This window comes from Protopterus annectens, chromosome 2.part0, assembly GCF_019279795.1.
Source record: "Protopterus annectens isolate FY-2018-M chromosome 2.part0, PAN1.0, whole genome shotgun sequence".
NCBI lineage: Eukaryota > Metazoa > Chordata > Ceratodontiformes > Protopteridae > Protopterus > Protopterus annectens.
Window position 1 is genome coordinate 1,766,960,031 of NC_056728.1, and position 26,358 is coordinate 1,766,986,388.

Below are 26,358 nucleotides of genomic sequence, written 5' to 3' on the forward strand. Positions count from 1 at the left end.
TCCCAGTCATTGTTTTTCCTCACCTTTTATAGCTGTTTTTATTTCAGGTCCTCTGTATTTCTTTTTTTCCTGGCATCCAGGCAGTGCACATACTAGCAAATTACTGAAATTTACTCAGAAATATAAATCCACTGGCTTTCTCTGCTAAGTTTCTGTTTTCACACTGGCACTGTGAGAGATGGAATTAAGCTGTTACTCAATGTGCAGCCATCTTCAAAGTCCTTGTTGACATTGTTAAACTTGTGGGTGTGGATTGTAAAGCATATACTCCACTGTATGTCATTAATGTTTAGAAAGACGCTAAAGAGAAAACTGTAAATAAACGTTTTTTTCTTACTAATGTCTATATAAATATTTCATGATACAAATTACATGTTATATTTTAAAGCAGTTTTGTAAAATGTGCAGTTAAGGATATTTTAAATGTGGAGGAATCTTTTCAGTGACTGATGTATATGTAAAATACTAAGTAAACAAGCACTTTTTCTTAGTTATATATAGGCTTTACATTATACCAAGATAAGGGAAGGTAGACAAAATCATGTTTAAGTTAATATAATGTGATCTTGGGCTGCTGGCATAGGGTGTAAAAGTGTGCTAGTTTTGTTATATGTAGAGTTACAATACTTTCCCTTATTTTTACAAGGTGGATATATAGATTAATGTCCTTGGCTTGAGCTATAGACATTTTAAAACAAATAGGCTTGAAAGATAAGGTAAAATGATGAAAGGCATAGAGAATGCTGAGCTTCTTTAATCTGTGGCATTATTAGTTTGCTGTTTTCCATTAGGAAATGCTCTCAGTGAGACACATGAAGTCTGTTGTTGAAGTCAGCAGGCCAGGAAAACTCTGTACATTGCATTCTCAATGAAATGTACAAAGATTCCTGCAAAGTTGTGAGCTCTTTTTTAATCACTGCAGACAAAGTGTCTGCAGGTGAAAGCAATTAAGCCTGAGAGTCCTAAGCTCAGTTTGCTGAGAGAAATACAAGATTTAAAGATACAGTGGCAAGTGGTTCAGTGAAAAATAGTCTGAAATTGGGGTAGGTAAATCAGAACTAGAAGTCTTTCCCTGTTCCCCCATCAGTAAACCAGGATATCCCCAGCACCTGCCCCCTCCTCTCATTACCAGTGAGCAGGTCTTTAATGCCCTCTCAAAGACAAAAAATACAGTCTCCATGGGACCCGATAACATCCCTGGCTGCATCCTACATGAACTCAGGCATGAACTCTCAGCTCCATTAGACACCCTATTCAACCAAAGCCTGAGCACCAGCTTCATCCCAGCTAAATGGACGACAGCCACTGACATCCCTCTACACATTGCATCTCTGGCTTCATTCAAAACTGTAAGATAACATCTCTATGGCCTAGGCCTAGTAGTTTAATTTTCTTACTATTTTTAAGTTGAGATTAACCTCTTCTCTTCTAGTATCCTCTCTTAAAATATATACATTTAAACAGTTACAGTAATGCATGTAGATTTCTTTTCTTTCCAGCAGGGCACACTGTTGATACTTTTTAAACCAAGTGGCTGTACAAATACATTTTTCAACACAAGCATCTGTACAAATCAGTTTGATATACAAATGACATATAATTCTTTATAAAATTCCAGTCAGCTATGCTGGCATATATTACCCATCCACTACCCTACTTCTCCTAGCATGGCTGGCAATACCTCCTGTCATCGCAAGTAGTACAGCAAATGAAAAATTAGAAGGTAAAAAGGGACAGAGGAATTAATGTCAAAATATACATTAGCTGCTGTGGATAGAGGTTGGGTATGTGGATAAGTGGATACATTTGTGAGTCACAACAAAAAACAGTTAGTACTTTGACATCAGGAAAATATCATTTTAGTATATTCCTGTGCACTAATATTATAGGAAAGAAGTGCTCTACATGCCATAAAAAAATTCCAAGCAAAAAGAGACTTTATACAGCTCTCCTTGAGCCTTTCAGTAGTTAAGACATATGAAAGGTGCACTAAAATTGTGGATACTGACAAGACATGCATTTCAGCACTTAACCTACTTCTGTCAAATGTTATGTCTTGTGCACCCCTACTGTATAGCTTACTCCCTGGATCTCTCCCCCATTACCTAGTCATTAAAATGTAATCCATGCATAAATGACATTTTTATATTGTCACTGTTTTGATAAAGTTAGTGTGAATTTGGGAATAAGGAGTGAGTTGACATTATAGTGCCAGTGCTAGTAATACAGTAGTCTATATGACCTTGAGGTTAGCAAAGAATGTAGCTTCATATCAGTTCTGTGACACAGTACATAATACAAAAACAAGTCCTCCAAATAGAAATAAAGCAACACACAAAAAAATTAGCCACGCAAATCTGGAGTTCACGTTCACATTGTATTTGAATGCATCTGATACCTCGGCATTTTACCTTCAAGGATAAACTGCAAACAACATAGGACTCCATTTTATATACCATTACCCTCTGCTGATAGGTTAGGAAGTTACATAATATTCAATTACATTCATATTATTTAAAAACAATACCAATTCATCCATTATACATATAAAATACATATTTACTTTGATATAACACCCTTAATAATATTTATCAAATTCACCAATAAATAACCCTCAAAAATTCTGGACTAGCATTAACCAACTACTCCACCCAGGTCAATCCACCACACCTAACCCTCAAGACACTGACCATACTAACCTCATAAATACAGCCAATACATTCAATACCTTCTTTACAAATACTATCCAAACACTGGCTAGTCAGCTAACACCTAATAGCTTCACTTTACCCACCTATAACTCTACCTCACCCCCTCCTTTTCATTTACAACCTGTCCCAACTACATACATTCAAACCCTCATACAAAAACTAAAACCATGCTCTCCCTCTGCAGATCAACTACCTGCCGATTTTCTACAGCTATCAGCCAAATCCATAGCTTATCCTGTTTCCATTCTGATCAATAGGACGATTATCAAAGGTCACATACCTAGCCTATGGAAAGTCTCTCATATTATCCCTCTTCATAAAGACGGAAACTCTAATGAGCTCTCCAACTACCATCCTATTGCCCTTCTCTCCCCCCTAGCAAAGATCATGGAGAAATGTATCCATAGGCAATTACTTGACCACTTAACGCAAAATAACTTACTTTCCAGCTGTCAACATGGTTTCAGACCTTCACACAGTACTATCACTGCCTTCCTTTCCTTTATAGATTATATTAACAAAAATCGTAACCTTAATAACCTCTCTTCGGCACTATTCATTGACCTGTCTAAAGCATTCGACATGGTCAATCATCAGATTCTCCTCAACATACTAGAATCACTATCATTTGATGTACCTTCTATAAAATGGTTCCAGTCCTACCTAGATAAAAGACAACAGGCAGTTATTTGGCATAAGACTCTTTCTACCCTCCAACCAGTTACACTGGGTGTCCCTCAAGGGTCTATACTTGGACCTCTCCTCTTCTCAATATTTATTAATGACCTTCATCTAGCCATCCCCCAAGCCACATGCATACAATATGCTGATGACTCGACACTTATATGCTCAGCCAAATCCACATCTGAACTTCTCTCGCTTACCCAGAAAGTATTTAACACAGTTGAACAGTGGTTTACACATCATTGTCTTCTTTTGAACCCCAAAAAAACTAAACTCCTCCACTTTAATCCAACCCACAAGTACTCTCCACTTGATTTCTCAGTTATATCCACTAACGGCACCATCATATCACCTGACACATCTACCAAACTACTGGGAATCACCATTGATAACAACTTTGACATCCATATCAACAATACAATAAAAACTGTCAACAAAAAACTTGGCTCCCTCTATAGAATTAAATCATACCTTTCTCCTACAGCTAGAACAACCATAGCCCATACTCATCTAATCTCTACCCTCCTCTATGCCTCACCTATTTTTACTAACCTTTCTAAAAATAACCTCAGCAAACTGGAAACTTCCTACAATAACATTGCTAGATTTGCAACAGGTAACCCGTACAGAACCCACCACTGCTTAAATATAAAGCAGCTGGGATGGCTTAAACTACAAAACTTGATTAAATTCTATCAACTAACCATCACCCATAAAACTCTTTATAAACCTTCCTGCACTCCTAGTCTATCTACCCTCATCACTCCATACACAAATCTGAAATCACTGTGTTCTTCTCACAAAAATCTTCTATGCATTTCTAAACCTAACAACAAAGCTGGCGAATCTCTCTTCTCAAATGCTGTTGGAAAAACCTGGAATCTTCTCCCCAGTGACCTCTCCTCTCTTCCCTCTCTATCACTCTTCAAAAATAGACTAAAACCCTACCTTAGAACACACTGGTTGTGCCCCTGTACTAAACCTGACTAGGCTACTATCTATCTAATTGAACTAAAGTCTGCCTAGCCCTCACTACTCAGAAATTAGTACATATTTTATCCCTATAAATTCTGTTTTCCTCCCAAACTACACTGTGCGGAATCTCCCTTTACATTTCCTACTGAAAAATGTATTTGTTTTCTTCCTTTTACATTATGTATATACTTAACCTGCCTCCCCCCTAGACCTTAGTCTTTCTATTTATAAATGACTTATAACTGCATACTGTATAGTAGAAGCATTCTGGCACTACAATTTTTTTTGTTTATCCTCACAGAATAATATGTTTAACCTGCAATATTTTTTTTCTTTTTATATATAATTAATTCTGCTATTTAGTTAGTTATCTTTCCTGTTATTTTTTGTGTTTAGGTACCTGAAATCTGCTAGTTTAATATGAATATTTTCATTTAGTCTTATTTTGTATATTGATTACTAAGTTTTTCATTTATCTGTATTGGAGTTATCTCCTCGGGCCTCTACTGAAAATGGACATGTATCCAGTTAGACTAGCCCAGTCAACAAATGTAAAATAAATAAATAATAACATTTTAAAATAATAAATGTTATAATGCAGTGTTATAATTCCCTCAACTTTTGAAGTTAAATATACAATCCTACAAAATCACACATTCAAGTTGATTTCAAGATTCAAACCCCTAGGGAAAACTGTGTTAAAATTGATAATCATCCTACTTTCTAACCTCAATAATTTAGTGACAATATCACCCCCTCTCATCACACAAGGTTGTCCCAATACACAGAAAAACAGAATATAATCAGCCCACCATGGACCCTATGGAAATGCTCAGCAACAGGACTACTATTTGTATTTTTGATAGCCCTCAAGTGCTCTAGAATTCTAACTCTGATCTTTCAAATACAATGTGAATGTGAACTCCAGATTTCTGTGTCTCACTTTTTGTGTGTTGCTGTGACATAGTACACTCTGTGAGACTGAGGTGAAATTGTTACTATTGGCTACTATTGGTTAAGAAGCAATAAAAAGTATTTAGAGGGACTGACAAATGTTGAAGTGTTGCAAAATAGGGGGAATCTGACAGAACAATAAGAGGAGCAACTGCAGAATGCTAAAGAGAAAATAAGAGATTACCTCAATAATATGCACAAGTTTAGAAAGATTGCTGTTAAGCAACTGTTTCTTTTTTTTAGTTGTTTTTATTTTGATTTTTCAAAACAAAAATCATTTAAACGTTTAATAATAGTACTGGCACAAGAAACTATATACAAACTATTTACAGAATCCATAACAAATTTGTAAATATATAAACCCATTAATATTTTTTCTAGTAAATTATGCAATTTCTGCCAAGCAATTAATTGATGGGTAACATTCCTTGTTCTCATTTTTATAGTGAGTATTTCATTGTTACAAACTGATTTAGTTAAGCAAACAAATCCAATATTAAAAGAGATAGTAGTATTCTTTTTCCAGTTTTTAGTAATGATTTTCCTTGCTGTGGCTAAAATACTCCAAAGAAGAGGTATTTGTGATACTGGGATAAGTCTTGTACCTTGTTTGCAAGGTAAACACCTTAACCATTATTCCAACCTCCCAGCCCCAGGTATTTGTTATATTGGGATAACTTCTGGTATAGGTACATTAAATAATATGAGGGAATCTCGAATGGCGCAATTATCTGACCACAGTGCTTTGCAAAAAATTCTGAAATCTGTCCAGAAGGAGAGAAATGTTTTGCATTCAGTAATCATATGTTGGCAATCAGCATTAAGGGCTGTCTCACACCTCCAGCATTTTGTGTTTTCTGTTTTATATATAACTGCCATCTTAAGAGGTATAAGAATTCGGTGCAGAAATTTGCATGTGAATATTTTCCAGTATGGAGAAGATGCTGATTTCTCTGCTGATTTCAAGACTATTTTTTATTATTTCTGATAGCTCTTCTTTATTCATTTTGTTGAATATAACCAGAAAGACCTATCATAGGAAATAAGTTTGCTTCTAATAATTTCATAAGTGATTGATATTGAAAACATATTTTTAGTTCAGTTACTTTTAGTGTTAGAGAGGAGGTCTAGGATTTTAGGGATGTTACTATTTTGTGTGTCAGATGTTAGTTTGAGCTTATCTTGAATACATTCTTTAGATGTTTGTAAATCAAGCCAACTATTGTTTTCAATGCTGTATTTGGCAATCAGATAATCTGCAGAATACATTTTATTTCATGTCAGAAATTGGTGCAGTAAATGAGCTCATTCTCTTTTAATTCAATCATTTTTGTTGTGTTAAATGAAATTAAACATCCACTTGTGTAGCTATTGGGAATAATATTATTAGATCATTTTGTACATAATTAAGAGTAACTAAATCTTTTAAATAGTAAAAGAATTTGGTTTATAAATGGAAAGAAGGTTTACTTGTGTTTCAATATTTAGTTTTTTATAACCCATATGAATACATTTCTATCAATTTTTGCAAGTGGCTCAATTATAGATTTATTGTTTTGTATCAACAATGTTTCATGAACTGATTTCCAGCATGAAGTGTAAGAAGAGTCTAAACACATATAAACTATTTTAATAATCACAGATTTAAGGAAAAGCTATAGCTGCCTTTTCCCAACTTAAAGTATGCCAGTGCAGGGAGATTCTAGCTTTTTTTTTGGATGCCACAATAGCTTTAATAAGATAAAGTTTATCTTTTTTTATAACTGCTTTAGATGGAGGTAGTATTAGAGTGGCTAAAAAATAAGATTTTTGGTAATATCATTTTAATTAGTGTTTATCTTCAAAAGTGAAAAATAATTTATTTCGAGATTGTGTTAATTTTGTCATTAAGTTAATTAAGTGCTGGTTTGTTTGTGTCTTTCGGCTTTTCCTGGTTAGGGGTCGCCACAGCGGAACTTCCGTCCGCTAATGATTGACAATGGATTTTTACATGCTGAGTTGCCAGCCCTGATGCACAACCTTCAACGAAGGTACGCCCCATTCATGCATGTCTCCACGCAGAAGACGCTCTAGCTGAGAATCGAACCGGACAGCATCTTACTGTGCGGCGACAATGCTACCGCAGCACCACCACTGCAGTTAATCAAGTGCTGGTAATTAGTTGCTATAGATTGTCTATAGGTAGATTCAATAGTATTTCCTAGATATTTTATCTGAGAGTTTTCCCAATTAGGTTGGTTTCATTTAAAAACTTTATCAGTTATTGATTTGTTTATTAGCAATGTTTTAGTTTTATTATGATTAAATTTTAACCCTGATAGTTTTTCAAAGAAATCTATAGAGTTAACTAAATGTTCTACTGATGCTTCAACATTTCCACAAGTGATTAAATATCATCAGCAAACAGCTGAATTTTAGGAAAGAAATGTTCATTTAATTTATATCCTTTAATGTTTACATTATGTCTTATGAAGTTAATGAATGGTTCTATAGCAAGTGCAAATAAGAGAGGGATAACAGACATCCCTGTTTTGTTCCTTTTTATAATATTAAATGGACTAGAAATGAAATAGCCTATCTTTACATATGAAGTTGAGTTGACATAAATATTTTTGATGAATTCTATGAATTCAGGGAAAAGTTATATTCCTTTATAATTCTAAACAAATAAGTCTAGTTTATGGAGTCAAAAGCTTTGTCCATGTCTAGCCTTATTGTGATGAATTTGTTCTTGTTTGTATTTGCAATATCAATCAAAGAAAAAGCCTTAATATATTGTCATGAACTTTCCTATTAATTACAAAACCTGTTTGGTCTTCATTTATTAAGCAAGTTAAGTATTAAGTTTAGTCTTTTAGCTAAAATGGACATAGAAATTTTGTAATCTACATTAAAGAGAGATATAGGACAATAGGATGCACAAGAGGTAGGATCACTGTTTGGTTTTAATATAGGGGTGGTAAGTGAATATTTCCAAGAAGGGAGTAAGTTAGAAGTATTCCTGACTTCTTCAAAAGTGTTTAGTAAGATGTTTAGAATGTTATCAGGCATTAGTTTGTATAGTTCTGGAATTATTCCATCTAGACCTGGCACTTTATTTGGTTTCATATTTTTGATTTGTTCTTTTAGTTTTCTAAAGGAAAATGACTTATCTATTTTATGTTTGTGTTCTTTTGATATTTCTTGTATATTTTCTTTTAAGAATCTTTCTAAAATGCTACTACTACTTAAAATTGGTTTTGGTTTATTAATGTCATCATAGTACTTATTAATGTATTTTAACATATCATTCAGATCTGTAACTTTCTCTATTTTTATCCCTTTCTTTATATACAAATTTTTTAATGTGATTACTTTTAATCTTTTTTTTTATCTGATTGCTATTTTATTTAATCTTTTGGGGTTGATTGTAATTGTAGTTTGATTTTTCCTAAATTAATAGAAATCTTATGTTGAAGAATTTCTATATAGTTCTTATTTATTTATTTATTTTATTTATTTTACATTTGTTGACCGGGATATTCCGACTGGATATATGTCCTTTTTCAGCAGAGGCCCGGGGAGAAACGCTCCAAGACATTACCAAAAAAATTACAAAGCGATTACATGCTAACAATATACACGTTATTGATAGTTATACATAGCTACAAAATTTTTGTGAAACAAAATCAAATACAAAAACAGTTTAGGTGTTTTATATATATATATATATATATATATATATATATATATATATACTGGTTCCATAGGAAGTGTGTGTCTTCAGTAGATTAATAGAGAGAAACAACAAAGCAACAGGGAGAGGTATAATAGTCAACAGAGGTGGTCATGGAAGAGGTGAATACTGTCAGTCAGGATTAGTGCAAGGGCATAACCATTGTGAATTTAGGAGGATTCTTAGTTGCTTTTTAAACAGTGAAATGGATGAAAGGGATGTTAGTTTGGTTGGAAGCTTGTTCCAAATGTTACCAACAGAGTTAGTGAACAGGCAATCCCCAGACTTTTTGTTGGGTTTTAAGGTAGACACTAGTACCCTATTGGCAGATCATAGGGTTGTTAGGTTTTTGTATGGGCTAATAAACTTACAGAGTATGGGAGTATTTGTGGGATGATGCAGAATTTTATGAATTATTGTAAGTTGCTGTATAAGAAGCTGACTTTGCAATTTCAGCCATGCTTATAGTTTGAGATTCTGGCAGTGATGGTTTCTAAATGGGGATCCAGTGGTAAATCTGGCTATGTTATTATAAGATGTTGCCAATTTATTGATATTGCTTTTGGAGAGGTTTGTATAAATTGGGGAGGCATAGAGAAGGGTGGAGAGTAGGTGAGTTTGGGCGATAGTAGACCTAGTTGAAGCTGTGAGAAAGGGTTCAAGTGTATAAAGGCAACCAATTTCTTTATTAACTGATTTAATAGGTTAATATGTGTGTCAAAGTTAAGATTATTACCAATTGTTACACCTAGACGTTTGGTGGTTATGTTGGGAGCTATTTTAGTACCATTGTTGGATGTGACTGTAAAGTTAATAGTGGGGGACTTTAGGGTGGGAGTGAACAATAATAGTTTTGCTTTTTGGGGTTAAAGAGGAGACAGCTTTGATGGAACAAATTTTCGGCTAAGTTAAATACTGTTTGGGTCTTGGTTTGAAGCTCTGCAGGTGAGGAGGCGCTACATATTAATGTCAAGTCGTCGGCGTATTGTATGCAGGTGGCCTGTGGAATGGATGTTTTCAGATCATTAATGAAGATGGTAAATAGGAGAGGTCCCAGAATGGAGCATTGTGGGACACCAAGAGAGATAGGGAGCTGAGTGGATAGTTTATTGTCCCAGAGGACTGCTTGCTGTCTATTTCCTAAGTAGGACTTAAACCACTTGACTGTTTGGGTGTCAAAAGAGAAAGATGTAAGTGTATCCAACAATAGTTGATGATTCACCATGTTAAATGCCTTTGAGAGGTCAATAAAGAGGGTTGTGGACAGTAAGTTGTTGTTACAGTTTTTATTAATGCAGTCTGAAAAGGATAGGAGTGCTGTTGTTGTACTATTGAATGGCCTAAAGCCATGCTGGCAGTCCACTAGTAGGTGGTTTTGGAGAAGATAATCAAGTATTTGATGATGAATACATCTCTCCATAATTTTTGCTAGTGGGGAAAGTAGGGCTGGGACGGAAGTTAGGGAGTTCATTTGAGTTACCTCCCTTATGGAGGGGTATAATATGTGAGACTTTCCAAAGATATAGGATGGAACATTCTGTAATGGTTCTGTTTATTAATATAGCAATTGGGTAGGCAAGTACTCCAGCTGCCATTTGCAGGTATTCAGCTGGAAGGAGGTCAGCTGATGGAGTACATGGTTTAAGTTTGAGGAGTAGGGTATGTATGAAGGATGTTGGGACAGGCTGGAGGTGGAGTGTGTGGGGTAAATTTGTTGGGAGGGGTGACTCAGTAGTGGTAACATGTGGTACGGGGGTAAGGTATTAGCTAAAGATTGGACTGTTTCAGAGAAAAAATTGTTAAAAAATATCAGCAATCTGTCTGGGAGAGTTTTGAGTCAAATTAGAGGGGGGTAGGTGTTTTGGCTTGTGCAGGGTGGAGCAATTTATTTATTCCTGACCAGAATTTTTGTGGGTTCTGATGTTAGGTCTGTTGGAATTTGAAGCAATAGTTTCTTTTATCAAGGAATACTGATTTTTTTGTATCATTTCTAAGCTGTCTAAAATTTAGGTGATAAGTAGAGTTTTTAGTTTTTCTCCATTTGGACCAGGTTTGATTTCTCAGTCTCATTTTTTGTCTAGTCTCTTTTGTGAGTCAAGGAGCAGGTTTGTTCCTAATTCTAACAGTGCAAGAGGGAGCATGGTGTTACAGAAATTGTAAGGATTTATTGTTAAAGTATGAGAGTGCTTCATCAAGAGCTAGGGATTTTAGGGGTGACCAATTGCAAGCTTTAAGCTCAGCTTGAAAGTTAACTAGGTTTAGAGTTTTCTTGTTTCATGTAGTTCTAAAGTTAATTTGGTTGGGAATTGAGGTATTTTGTCTAGATATAAAGGTCAGGGAATGGTCACTAATATCATCAGGGAGTAACCCTGTTTTGTATAATTGGGGACTACTGTTAACTAGTATCCAGTCTAAGGTGGTTTGTTTGTTGCTAGGTTTATGGGTTCTGGTAGTGTAGGTGATGGTTTGATGAAAGCCATAAAGATTGATGTGAGTAGTTGGATTTACAGATGTACAACATTTCCAGTCAATATTAAAATCCCCAAATATAATTTTTGAGATGAGCATTTGCAGTTTTATCATTAGGTTAGTTTTAATTTATCAATTTCCACTTGAAGAGCTGTTAATTCTTTGTCCCATTATTTCCTTTTTGCAATATTCCAGTTTTTAATTTTACCATATAAAGCAACTTTTAACATGTCCCAAAGTATGGACTTGGAGACTTTACCATTATTATTGAGTTCTATGTACTGATTAATTTCTTTTAAGAACCATTCTTGAAAGCCTTTTAACGTTGTTATATATGCTGGTATTATTTGACAATAAATTAGGTTGTTTGGGCTTAATGTTAATTTAAAAGTAATAGCATTGTGATCAAACAATGGGCATGACTCAATCAGCACCTCATCTGTCTTGGAATAAAATTAATTGGATACTAGAAATTTGTCTATGTTTGTCTGGGTTCCAAATCTATAAGAGTAATGTGTAAATTTCAAGGTAGTTGATAATTTTAGGACAGGCAGATCTCTCAAATGCATACAATTAATGTACGTATTTAAATCTTTTGCTACTGAAGATTTTTGTACTATTTGTTTTTTTCTTTATGGGTTAAAATGCTGTTAAAGTCTCCAGCAAATAACATTTCACCTTTAGAGTGTAATGTAATCATGTCTAGGTACTTTTTGATAGTATTTACACCTGTACCTGGTATCCAGTATGCATTTATAAGAGTGTAATATTTTTCCCATTTCTAGTACTACTAGTCCTAATATACCATTTTTGTCTGAATAACAGCCTACAATTTTAGGTGTACCTAATGCTTTTTCCATAAATGTAGAATACCTCTTCTTTGGGATTCAAACTGCGATCCATCTAAAGCTAGTCTTTCAATAATAACCTGTTTACATTGTTAGACATTAAAATGAGTTTCTTGTAGGAAAAAAAAAAGGCAGTGTTAAATATTTGTTAAGACTACATGTTAAGTTGTCTATCTCGCCTTCATTCTTGCTGGATGGGTTCGGAGCCGACCTCGGCTCCGACTCGGCCACTCTAAAAGCTCGAGAGTTGGTTCCACCGGCTCGAGGCTCCCCTTATATCCCACAATGCTAGGCGAGAGTTACCTCAGATCTCGTTTGCCGCTACAGCTATCGAGGTGTTGGTTTTCTACCGGTTCTTGGTAAGTGACTTTCTAGTGTACTTAGTCTATTAAAACCCCTTTAATTTTAATAATTTTACGTATTTCCCTTAGTTTAGAGAAATTCTTATCCCCTTTCTTTAAAATTCCTGTTTTTCCCTCAAGAACTTTAAGTTCTTCCCTTGGGCCTTCAGGCCTCTTTTCCTTCCCTAGTGGAGAGTGTGTGTTATTTTTCTCTTAAAACCTAGTTAGTGGTTTATTATATTTTTAATTAGACAGGGTGTAATTAGTGTGTTTGTGACTGTGTGTGTGATTACACCTGTAGTTATGTCTAAAGAAGCAAAGGTCTCAGATTCAAGAAGTGTGATGCGTGCTGTCAGAAAATGTCTCTGACAGACGCTCACACTTCTTGTGTCTACTGTCTGGGACCTTTGCACCTGCAGGACTCCTGTGCTGTGTGCCATGGCTTCAGCCCCAGGGTCCTGCAGGAAAGAAAAAATAAATTGATTTTAAGGGGCTTACTCAAGCCAGAGGATTCCCTTTCTGTATCTACAGGGAAGCCCTCTAAGGCATCTAGGTCTTCGGCTCCGACAACTGAGCCGAGACCTAAGGTTTCTAAACCTCTGCCTACATCGGCTCCGGCTGGAGCCGATGAGTCTCAGTCCACAGTTTCTGTGGTTCCCTCGGCTCCGGCTGGAGCCGAGGTATTAGAAGTTCCCGTGTCGGAGCCGACAACTAGGAAGAGGTCCAGGTCACCATCTCTTGGCTCCGTTCATTCGGCTCCAGGATCTCCCCTGCTGTCTGAACGGAGCCAAAGATCTCACTCCTCTAGGTCATCGAGGCTGTCGGATCATGACCTTCAGAGGGTAGTGAGTCGACTTCTTAAGTCCGAGGCACTGGCCCAGATGCTTCAGAGCCCGACTCATCAGTCGATGCCTGCCCCGGTCCATCAATATATTCCTCCTTCGACTCTCTTGAGCTCGGAGCCGGGTCGCGTCGGAACCGAGACTGTGATAGCGTCTGAGCCGATACAATTGTCTTCGGCTCCGTCGTCGGCTCCGATTTCTTCCTTGGAAGAATCTCGGCGCCGGACTTCCCTCGTCGGCTCCGAGGGGGTGAGTGGCATCGGGCCCTTGTCCGACCCCCCTCCCTCTCGGTGCTTGGCGCTGGTGTGTTCGGCTCCGACATCGGCCTCGAGCCATCACTGTCGGTGCCGAGGGAGGTTCTTAGCTTCTCGGAGCGGGGACCTCTGGCTTTGCCTGACAGGGGTGCATTCGAGGTCATGCGGAGTGTGTTAGAGCCTGGCTCTACTCCACAGTCGGCTCCGTCCGCCCCTCCCTCACGGTGCCTCAGGTCAAGTCGACTCACTCCCTCATCCCGGACCGCAGAGAGCCAGCTCCTCAGGAACCCCCGTGGGGATTTCATCCTCTTCCGAGGCCTCTCCTGATTTGGCAGAAGAGCCCCCTCGGAAGAGGAAGTGTAAGAGGAAATACATTGACTCACCTGAGTCCATCACGTCTGACACAGATTTGGATGATTCTGAGGGTTCCCCCCGTTCCCCTTCTGAAGATGTCTCATTTGCAGACATACTAGAGATCCTGAAACAGAGGGGAAATTGGCCAGCCCTCAACCCTTCGGAGGATGAATCTGTGTACCTTGAGGCGTTTGGCTCTCGCCCTTCCACCTCCTGGGTGTCTCCCGCCTTTGACCCCCTCATGCAGGTGGTTGCTAAGAAGGCATGGACGGCTCCTGATTCAGTGGACCCCACTCCCAGGAGGCCCTCCAAGTTCATAACGGCACCAGCAGACAAACAGTTCTTAACAAAAGGAGTTTCTGTGGATGCTATGGTGGTAGCTGCTGCCACTAAGAAGGAGCTAGCTGATCCTTCAGTACCTGTCCATCCACCTAACAAGGAATCTAGGTCCATGGACAGGTACGGGAAGCGGATGTTCTCATCAGCGACATTTACCATGCGTTCGCTGAACTACCTATGCCACTTTACTCGTCTTCAAAGGGACTTGATCAAGGAAGCGAGTGAAATGTTAAAGGACCCTACAGCTGCGGGTTTTCAAGATAAGATGAATACGCAGCTGGCTACCCTTAACTCCATAACCAACTCCTCCATGCGCCTTCTCTCTTACGCGGCTGATGGAGCGAGTAGAGCTGCAGGGACAGGTGTGGCCTTACGTAGGCATGCCTGGATGCGGCTATGCAATTTTGCGGACCCCTTCAAGACGTCTTTCACTAACTCCCCGTTTGATGGATCATCTCTCTTTGGTCCTCAAGTGAAAGAAACCTTGACTAGGTGCAAAACTGATGGCAAGACCCTTTCTGCCGTCGGAGTCCGTTTTTCTACTCCTTCTAGGCCTTACCCCAAAGGCCAGAAAGGTGGAAAGATGTGGTTCCGTAAACAATCTCAAGGGACTTAAGCCTGACGACAGAGTCGTTTCCCGCCAGAGGCAGAGGCGGGAATAACAATGGTAGACGTCGCCCTAGGGGCAGGGGGGGTCCACAGAACCAGGGCAATCGGGAAGCCTTTCCTGACAAGCCCTTTCAGCATCCCTGAGGTGTTGCCCGACTGCCCACCTTCGGAGGCAGTCGGGGGAAGATTGTCACTGTACCCAGAAGCCTGGCTATCCCTGACTCAAGACAAATGGGTACAGTCCATCATTTCGAAGGCTATTCTATCCCCTTTCTTAGCATTCCAAATCAATCAAAAATCCCTTCCAGATGTTCCACCCGCTCAAAGGGATCTAGCGGTTTTGGAGATTTCAAAACTGCTTACAAAAGAGCAATTCAGCCAGTTCCAGCAGACCAGCAAGGATCCGGAATCTACTCAAGGTTCTTTTAGTTCCAAAGAAAACAGGGGACTGGAGACCAATTTTGGATCTCAGTAACTTGAACAGATCAGTCAAGAAAACAAGATTTCGGATGGTCACGCTGCAATCCATCCTTCCCCTTTTGGGCAAAGGAAACTGGATGTGCTCTATAGACCTTCAGGATGCGTACTATCACATAAAAGTGAACAGGCGCTCCAGTCGTTTCCTCCGCTTCAGGCTGGGAACCAGTCATTTTCAGTTCAGGGCCCTGCCCTTTGGTCTCACCACTGCCCCCTGGGTGTTTACCAAATGCATGGCAGTGGTAGCTTCTCACCTGAGGCGACAAGGATTCCAGGTGTTTCCATATTTGGACGACTGGCTCCTCACAGCTCCCACCAAGCATCTCCTTCTGATGGCCAGGGATTACACTTTTCGCATTTGTCAAAAGTTAGGCATTTCAATAAATGCGAAAAGTCTGTTTTGTCGCCTTGTCGTACTATTACTTTCATAGGCGCAAATCTAGACACAGTAGACATGTCTGCGAGACTAACACATCAGAGAATAACAGACATTCACAAACTGGTCTCACTCCTTTTCAACAACAACAGAATCAAAGCCAGATTAGTTCTGAAAGTGTTGGGAATTATGGCGGCCATACCCCTGCTTCCATTAGCCAGATTCCATATGCGGATCCTTCAATGGATGCTCTTTACTCAATGGTCATACCAGGAACTTCCAATGTCTCACACCATTATGATCACGCAAGCGTGCAAAAATCACCTCATGTGGTGGATGTCTTCCCCTCAGCTCTTGTTGGGAAGACCCTTTGTTCCACCCCCTCCGGTTGCTACTCTGACAACGGATGCCTCCCTGATCGGGTGGGGGCATTATCAGGGCAGGACGGTCCAGGGCTCATGGCAACCAAACGAATGCCACTTGCACATAAATGTTCTGGAGATGAGAGCAGTGCTTTTAGCGTTGCAAGCCCTTCAAGACTCTCTTCCCTTGGGAACGATTGCAATCCAGATAGACAATATGTCTGTAGTGTGGTACATCAACAAACAAGGCGGAACCAGGTCATACCCCCTGTGTCGAGAAGCACTCAGACTGTGGCAATGGGCGATTTCTTCTCAGCGGTTTCTGATAGCAGCACATCCCGGGAAGTCCAATCAAATTGCGGACAAGTTGAGCAGAGCAATCCTCATGCCTCACGAGTGGTCTCTGAAAGACTCTGTGGTGAGAGAAATTTTCCTCAAGTGGGGTCAGCCTTGCTGCGATCTTTTTGCTACTCCCCAAAACAGTAAGTGCAGAGTATATTTCACACTATTCCCTTTACCAGGCCAACCCAGCAGAGGCGCTCTAGTCCAAGTTTGGCCCGGGGACTTCTGTATGCATTTCCTCCCTTCCCACTAATCTCTCAAGTGATACAGAAAGCTATCGCTCAGAAGGCCTCATTGATCCTCATTGCTCCTTACTGGCCTCGACAGGTATGGTTCCCCTTTCTACATCAATTTCTTTTGGAGCGACCGTGGAATCTGGACCTAGTTCCAGATCTTTTGATCCATCAGTCGGGTCAGTTTCATCGCTCCCTCCCCTCTCTGAACCTCACTGCTTGGTTCCTCCAGTTCCAACCTTAGCCAGGCTTCCTCAATTATCTCACTCTGTTCGAGATATTTTGATAGCTTCCCATAAATCTTCCACTCGGAAGATTTATTTGAGTAAGTGGAAACACTTCACATATTGGGCTCAAGAAAAGGACATAGATCCTTTCACTGCTTCCATCCAATTAGTCCTTGATTTTCTAGCTGAACTCTTCCATGCAGGTTCATCTCCCTCTACTCTTAAAGTTCAATTGGCAGCTATTTCTAACTTTCATGTGGGTATTTCTGAATCTGCCTTAATGTCCCACAAGCTTTGCAAAGCCTTTTTGAAAGGAGTTTTTCTTCTCAGACCTCCTATAAGAAATCCTCCTTCTCCTTGGGACCTAAATTTAGTACTTGCTTCTTTGATTCTTTCCCCTTTCGAACCTGCAGTCTCCTGTTCTTTAAAATTGCTATCATGGAAGACTCTTTTTCTGGTAGCTATTACTTCAGCTAGAAGAGTTTCAGAGCTTCAAGCACTCAGCTGTCGACCTCCTTATCTATTGTTTCATAAGGACAGAGTATCCTTACGAACTAACCCGTCCTTTTTGCCTAAGGTGGTCTCGACGTCAAATCTAAACCAAAGCATTGACCTCCCTGTCTTTTTCCAGAATATTCCAATAGGTCTGAACAAAAATTACACTGCCTGGATGTTCATCGTCAATTGAGGTACTACTTGGATAGAACAAAACAATTCAGAAAATCTGATCAGCTGTTTGTCTCCTATGCGGAAAGCAGAAAGGGACTTTCAGTTTCAAAGGTATCATTATCCAGATGGCTAACATCTTTGATTTCCCTTGTATATGAAATTAGACACCAAAAACTGCCTAATAAACCTAAAGCCCATTCCACCAGAGCTTTGGCTACTTTTTAGCCTTCCAAGACAGACTGCCTATTGACACCATTTGTGCAGCGGCTACTTGGGCTACTCCTCACACTTTCATTTCTCATTATAAGTTGGACTTAGCTTCTAGGCATAGAGCTAATTTTGGTTCCACTGTTCTCAGGAGTCTGTTCCGTTAGGCCACCCGGGACAAGGTGCTAGGGACGCGGTCCCATCCAGCAAGAATGAAGGCGAGATAGACAACTTAACATATAGAAGTTATGTTCTTTCCATAACGTTCCATGTTAGTTGTCTTCTTCTCGCCTTCTTCTTGCCCCACCCTCCTTCCCCGGGCCTGGACAGACCTAGAGGAGTTGTGATTGTGACCTCTCTTTCTACCACCTCTTTCTTAGGCATATGCTATTGTGCATATTTCCCGGTTCAGGATGTAGGTCACCCTTCTTTCTTCCTGTTGTTAGAGGTGGACTCTGTTTAGAGTTATTCTTTTACTTTTATAAGCTGGGGTTAGCTTACAAACGAGATCTGAGGTAACTCTCGCCTAGCATTGTGGGATATAAGGGGAGCCTCGAGCCGGTGGAACCAACTCTCGAGCTTTTAGAGTGGCCGAGTCGGAGCCGAGGTCGGCTCCGAACCCATCCAGCAAGAAGAAGGCGAGAAGAAGACAACTAACATGGAACGTTATGGTAAGAACATAACTTCTATTTCTCTTTATTGGGTTAGTTTACCCATTAACATTCAATGAGAAACATTTGTATACAGGCATTATTCAACATGCAGTGTTCAAAATGTGTTTTATAATTATTTTGAATAATGTTCATTAATGTAAAATTAAAAATATTTGCTATGGATAGAGATAAAGAAGTTAAAGTAATAACTATAAGATATAAAACATTTACAACCTTCCACGTGGAGTACACTATTCCAGGCTTGATGAATTTTCCATTCAAGCCTCTTACTAACCAAACCATGTCACCCTCAGACACTGTATTTTTAGTACTTCTAACATATAATCTAATAATTGCTATATAAATATTACACACAGTTAAAGAAGATATTTTTATTTATTTATTTATCATTTGTTGACCGGGAAAGTCCAACTAGGTTCCACAGAGCCTGTTTTCAGCGGAGGCCCGGGGAGAAATGCTCCAGATGCATGTCTTTGGAATATAAGATAATAGATATAGATAATATAATATATTATTTACATATAAAGAAATAAATATTAAACAACAAGCTTATTGTACAAAAGAGTTTTCAGCATGGAGAAGAATCATTTTCAATTCATTTATAATTAACAATGAAGTATATGTGGCGCGTTTTGTTTAAAATATTTCATTCTAAATATAATGATAACATCTTTGAAAGTGTATATGATTTAGGTTAAACAAGTTTAGAAAAATCATGTTTTAAGATTACAGGTCTTTAAAATACCATTTAGTACATTGGATTAATACATGTCCACTCCTCACCAGAAAGTTAAACAAAATATAACAACATAGTAACCAATGTTTTGCTATTCAGCAGATTCATAAAGTAGGCAGTGAGGTGTAGCTGTCAATCAAATAATTAATTACAGTGTCATTCCTCTAAATAAAACAAGGATAGCACACTTTTGTAGAAAATAGTTTAATCCAGGAACACTAAGTGAGTTGACCTTGTCACATTCTAAGATATATGTGACACAACTTCACATAGCTCACATAGTAATATGTTTTTCACAAAAGGGAACTGAAACTAGTGAGGTGACTATACACTAGAGCTCAACTTATCTGCTGCTTCAGTAGACTTGTCACTGTATAGTACTGTTAAACAGTGAACACCTTCAAAAATTTTATATAACTGCAACACATGCATTAATAAATCAAATACAACTGCTAATACCATTCCTGTGTTATTTCAGGTCTTTCCACAAAACGAGTTAGAAGTTAATTTTGTACTATAACAAGCTAATAGTAAATAACTACAGATGGTGCCACCTTATAAAGCATGTTTGTGTGACATTATAAAGATTCCCACTTGCTACAGTTTACACTTAGGATGATTTAATAGTTTGAAATATGTCAGTATATTAATTTTATATGTAACTTTAGTATAAAATGCTTTACTTACAACAATATTCTCTCAAGTACAAATGATAATTTCACTCAAACCTTTAGAACAGTCCATTTTGGCTTTCTTTTTATTTTCCATGCAGTTCCTACTTCTAAGAGGTCAAAAGTTACACCATACTTCCTTTTTGACATATGAGCATGTGAAGATGGAATACTGGTTGAACATACAGAAGCTCGAGCTCTGCTTAAAAACATCTCAGCACTGTAAGTAAAGTCGGAGGGGAAAATAACACTAAAAAGGAAAGCTTATAACACAAATGGTTTGCAGATGTGTTCTACAAGCAGCGAATTAACTGAAAAGCCATTTTTATGTATTCATTTCATAAGAAAAAGTTAAAAAATGGCTACTGTGTATTAAAAGCATTAAACTAGTGATTTTTATGCATATAGCAGTATGAAACTATACTCAATGACCTTGTTAATGGCTAAATTAAAATATAGTTGTAAAATGCACCAAAAAGAAATTTAAACAGTGAAAGAAATTTGTCTATGTATACAGCTACATACACCTGCATTTTTAAACCAACACCCATGTCTGTATTTAAACTAATAGAATCTTATGTTACCATGCTGTTATAATTATATTATTATATGAAGTTGTGAGGGTGAGGATGTTATAAACATAGTATAACTATGGCATTTTACTATTTGTTTATAATGTCAGTATTAATATATCCCTAGTCCAGCTTTTTTCAATGATTTTAGCAAACGTATGCAGGCTTTCAGTTTTGAAATCACTAGGGAGGAATAATCATTATCAAATCTGATCAGTGAGTTCACAATTTTTGAAGATGAAGCTAACCATTCTGTTTTCAGAACAAGGTCTTTAACTTTCTTTAGAAAAGATTTAACTATGATGGATCTAGGATGTGCATTTTTTTTATTTGTAGGAACAATAACCAGAGATGAGACCTTTCTATTCCATAGGGCAGAGATTCTGGGAGATTTATTATCATATTTTGACCTTCCATTTGTTCAGCAACCCCATATATTCTGACATTATTTCTTCTTGCCTTGTTCTCTAAGTTATCAATTTTCTCCATGAGTTTGTTTTGTTGTAAACTGAAGTTAATGTTGTCCTCTCCTTCTGATAGTCTGCCATCAGTGTCTGTAACAGAGTCTTCCAGAGCTGCTATTTATGTTTTTTTTATTGTTTAATAACACCTTTGATTAATTCATTTGTTTAGTACAGTCTTCTATTTTTCTCTATTTTTGAATCTATAGTTAAATCTTTTCTAAAGAAAGTTGAAGACCTTGTTCTGAAAACAGAATGGTCAGCTTCACCTTCAAATTTTCAAGGATAAGTCCTGGATATTTGAAAGAACTGACTGCAGCTCCTTCTTTACTGAGTTTCCTTGTAAGGCAGCCTTTGAATGATTCACCTTCTTTCTATGAGATTTTCCTCTTAATATTATGACAGGAAAATATATGAAATATGTATAGATTTTTTTTCACTAAAATAATCCACATATGTTTCAGTTCAATAATTTAGTACTTTAAAGAGATTTCTGATGAAAATAGAAAAATATTCATGTTAGAGAAGACTGAATGAAGCAGAGCAAAGAATCTGTGCTGCTCTCAGCTTGCCATCTTGCCCCCCCCAAGCAACTGTTTTTTGATAATAACTCCAGACCACAAAAACTTTTAGCTCACAACTCAGACAACAAAAAGTAGAAAGCACTGTCACCAAGCTTGGGGAGCATATAACTATTAAGATAATAATAAATCCTGTAGCAGTATTAGAAATATTTTAAAAATTGTATGAATGTTTGTATAAAGCAGAAAAATATGGAAATCAAGAAAGGGTACAAATAGAAATGTTTATTGGAGAGTTAAATATGCCAAGGTTAGAGGTAGACGAGGCTCAATTACTAACAGTTAGTATAGGAGGAGATGAGATAAAAATGGTGATGTATAGCCAATATACAGGAAAGTCCCCAAGAATAGATAGTATTCCTGTGGAGGTTTGGAAGCTAGGAGGGGAAAAATTGATAAAGATATGGAAGGTTTTGTTTAACAGTATTTTAAAACGAGGAAAAGTGCCAACATCCTGGAAGAAAGCTGTGGTCGTTTTAATACCTAAAAAGTTTAAAGATCCATCAGATCTAGCTTCATACAGACCCCATTTCAGCACTGAACCATAATTATAAAGTGTTTGTAATAAAGGAATGGTAAAAAGTGATGCCGAAATTGATAGATATGGATCAGTGTGATTTTATGGAGAGGGGCAAATGTTTGACAACATTAATAGAACACTGATGATCCAGAGTGAAGCAGAATGAAAGAAAATACCACTGTTATTGGTGGGTCTTGATGCAGAGAAAGCATTTGACAGAGTAAGCTGGGACTTTATGAGCAGGACAAAGGAATCATTTGCATTCCCTGATAAAATTATAAGGTTGATTAGGGGGCTGTATGAGGGATTGGAGGTGAAAAGTAAACTGGATGGGTTCCTTTCTAATTTCTGCTTGAGCAGAGGAACCGGGCAGTTGTGTCCTACTTCCCCTTTGTTATTTGCATTATATTTAGAACCACTGGGAAAGAAAATAAGAGACTCAAAAATTCAAGGATATAATTGGTGTGGCAGTCAAGTAAAGCTGGCTGTATTTGCAGATGATATTATTTTACACCTGATAAAATGAGAAATGGACATTACAGTGTTGTGGAACATTTTGAGACAGTTTAAAATCTTTTTGGGATACAAAATGAATGAAGCTGAAACAAAGGCAACAGCGGTAAATTGTGTACCCACACACAAATTGATTCACCAATCTCTGTATTTATGGAGGCATGATAAAATTAAGTATTTAGGAATATGGATTAAACATTATTAAGGTGTGGCAGCTAAGGATATCTGGAAAGAGACTAAACAAAAGATAATACAAAAACTGCAAAATTGGAAGCTCTCTTGTGTGGATACGAATAGTAAGATACATGCAATTAAAATGTTTTTAGTCCCTTTAATCTTATATAAAGGTCAGGCATATTTTTGTCAACCAAAGAAGTTGTGGATAGCTATTAATAAAGAGTTGAAGGATTTTGTCTAGCAGGGGAAGATGCCAAGATTTAAGTAGGATAAGCTGATTCTTCCAATAGAACAACACGGATTGGGATGTCTCAATTTGAAGGTGTATTTCAGAGCTACACAGTTAAGGCTCCTATACATAACACAAGCAGAAACCTATAATTCAAAGTGGAAAGGGGTGATGATGAAACTGGGGGAAGCGCAAGAAAAAGGAGAGACTGGGATTTTGGATGCAGACCTTTAAGGAGAATAAGAATAATCATATAGAATATTATATTCATAAAGTAACAGAAAGTATTCTAAGCCAACATGGGAACAGAGAAAATAGATTCTGACTGCAATTAGGGATACAGACAGTACCCAAGAGAGGTCTGGAATTTATTGGAGAAAACTGGAAAAGGAACCAAGGTATTGGGAGCAAATAACAATGTTTTTTTCATCATGCCATAAGCTACCCTCCTTATGCACTCTGGTACTGTCTTGGGACAGATGTGCAGTGGGTATGCTGGTGTATCATTCCACATCTGAGGCAACACAGCCAATGACTTGCCTCCCTGAAGACAACACCTCCATTCTGCATCCCTGATATCCAGTGAAGATCAACTATGAGTGCATGTCCCACCAAGCTGGCCACACCCATCTTCCCTTCCCAGCCTGTCAGATGCATGGGCTGTAGTCAGGGCTTTACCCTTCTATGCCATATAGTTTATAAGATTGAAGCAGAGAAGCAAAGTGGTATAGTAGTTAATGTTGCTGTTTTGCAGTCTTTGGCTGTCTGGTTTGGCTTCCAACTATTGTGCCTTCTGTATGGAGACCTCATGATGTTCATCATATTGATCACTGCTGCAGTAGCCTTAGCTATATGGGTTATATCTTGCCAAGGATAAAAGAGTGGGCCAGCTTTGAAAGTTTCAGGGCACCTTCCATGCATCCAAACTGTCAGGCAGATTGAGCTGTGCTGATTAAAAGACAGGTTTGGGCTCAAGCCCTTCAGAGCTTACCTGCCACTGAAGAGTACACTGCTCTAGGGTTTTCAGTGATTGAAGGTCAGCTTGGCTGTTCCTTTGCCGAGCAAATAACTTCCAAGTGGGAAAAAAATAATTTAATAATTTTGCTTATTTTTTTTCTGTTCATAAAAGTTATTTTATAGCTTGGAATTTGTGTTTTAACAGACCATACTTTACTTTTAAATGAAAGCAATTTTTTTTTCCTGTCAGTTTAAAAGTTGTTTAAAGTAACTGAAAACCATTTCTTTCTGTAGAGAAATTGTGTTTATTTTACTTTGTGGGACTGGCATAGTGTTTTAAAGTGCTTTTTTTTTTACTGAGTTTGTCTGTGGAAAAAGTGACTTTTAAAAACTTTATTTTTACCACCATTTGCTACGTGTTTTCCTTGAGAAAGAGGCATCATTTTTGGCTTGACCATGGAGCAAATGGTTGGTCTCACAGTTGGTCCTTCTTCTAGCCATAGAAAGAAAAAAGTTAAGCAAACAGACTTTGCCACCACAGCAGACTAGCAATTTGCCTCTGCTGCAGGTGGGTGACTGTGCTATGGCCATTTGTTGTACCTCAGAGCACTTATCTTTTACCTGAAATCCCTCTGGTATAGCACCTACAGCCACTAGGGAATGGGGGTTAGCCACATCCTTTACAGCTTTTCGGTTTCCCTTAGTAGGTAAGGGAGAGCCACTCTTGTCTGTCTAGTATATAGAATAGGGAAAACTTCCCTGTTTTGTCAGACTGTTATGTTCATCCCTAGGGAAGCTGCTGCTGTCACTAATAACACTGTTGGCCCCATTTTGACTGTCAAAACAGAAGCAGAAAGTGAAGCATGTATCTATTCCTCCTCAAATTTTCATTGAGAGGAGGAGTTTCCTGTGTCTGGCTCAAGGTTTAATTCAGGCTACTGATCCTTCTTGTAAGGTAGTTTGTGGTAAAAGAAAGAGGGATACTACTTTTCCTGAATAGATTCGAGTTTGAATCTGAACAGGAAGATGAAGGGACAGAATCAAAAGGAATTTCTAGAACAAGCACCCATTCCTCCAGTTTTGTCTGCCTGGGAGGATGTGTGTATTGGGAGGATGTGTGTATTACTGCCTGCAGTCTTCCTGATAGCCAGCCAGCCAGCTGCTGTTAAAAAGGCAAATCATATTGATCACTGCTGCAGTAGCGTTAGCTATTTAGGTTATACCCTGGCCAGCTTCCAAATCTTCAGGGTGGCTTCCTTGCACCTAAACTGTCAAGCAGCTCAAGCTGATCTGACTAAAAGACAATTAGGGCACAAAGCCCTTCAGAGCTTTACTGCAGCCGAAGAGTGCACTCCTCTGATTTAAGGATTAATGGTCAACTTGTGCTTTCCTTTGCTGGGCAGATAAGTTTCATTTGGGAGGGGACTTCCATTTTCGTAATTTTAGTGATGTTTTATTACTTTCCTCTTCAGGAAAGATATGTTAAAGCTATGAGTGTTTTGTTTTAATGGATTGTCTCAAAACTTTAATGTACTTTTTTTTAAAGAGTACTTGTTTTATTTCCTGTCAGTTTAACAGTTGCGTGAAGTAACTGAAAACATTTTTTCTATGGAGAAATTGTGTTAATTTTTGTTTTGTGGGGCTGGCATATTGTTGCTTTTTTTTCTCTCAAAAAAGAAACTTTTGTGGGCTTGCAGTGTTTACTGGCAATTGCTGATTGGCTTCCTCAGGAAAGAGGCACCATTTTTTGGCTTGACCATGGATCAGACTACCAGTCCCATGGTCGACTTCTTCCAGCCACAAAAAGAAAAAAAAATTAAGCAAACAGCTTTTGTCACCACAGCAGGCTAGCAATTTGCCTCAGCCTCAGGTGAATGACTCCGCTGTGGCCATTTGCTGTACCTCAGACAGACATCTTTTACCCTGGATCCCTCCAGTGTAGCACATACAGCAGTCATGACCGGGAGCTAGCCACGTCCTTTGTGGTTGTTGAGGTCCCTTCAGTGTAGAGCCAGTCTTGACTGTTCTTGGATGGAAACAGGGAATGTTTCCCTATTGTATCAGAATGCTTTGCCCATCCCTGGGGAAGCAGCTGCTGCCTTCAGTAACACAAATGGCCCCATTTTTTCTGTCAAAAAGAAACAAAAAAACAAGCATGTATCTGCTCCTCCTCAAACTTCTATGGGTAGTAGTATTTTAGTGGTTCTGGCTCAGGGTTTAATTCAGGCTATTGACCCTTCTTGTAAAGTAGTTTCTGGTAAAAGAAAGAAGGATTCCTC

At 38.3% G+C, this 26,358-nt stretch overlaps 1 protein-coding gene across 3 annotated transcripts in view; it reads left to right on the plus strand.

Moving 5' to 3' along the window:
• UBXN10 (UBX domain protein 10) overlaps window positions 1–26,358 on the plus strand; it is a 186,052-nt gene that overhangs the window by 152,521 nt on the left and 7,173 nt on the right. For 2 of the 3 annotated variants that reach the window (XM_044061798.1, XM_044061799.1), the window contains one exon: window positions 20,171–20,291. The exons of the other annotated variant lie outside the window; for it this stretch is intronic. The gene's annotated coding sequence lies outside the window, so the exon portion shown is untranslated. The remainder of the gene's footprint in view (window positions 1–20,170; window positions 20,292–26,358) is intronic. 3 annotated transcript variants of the gene reach the window in all.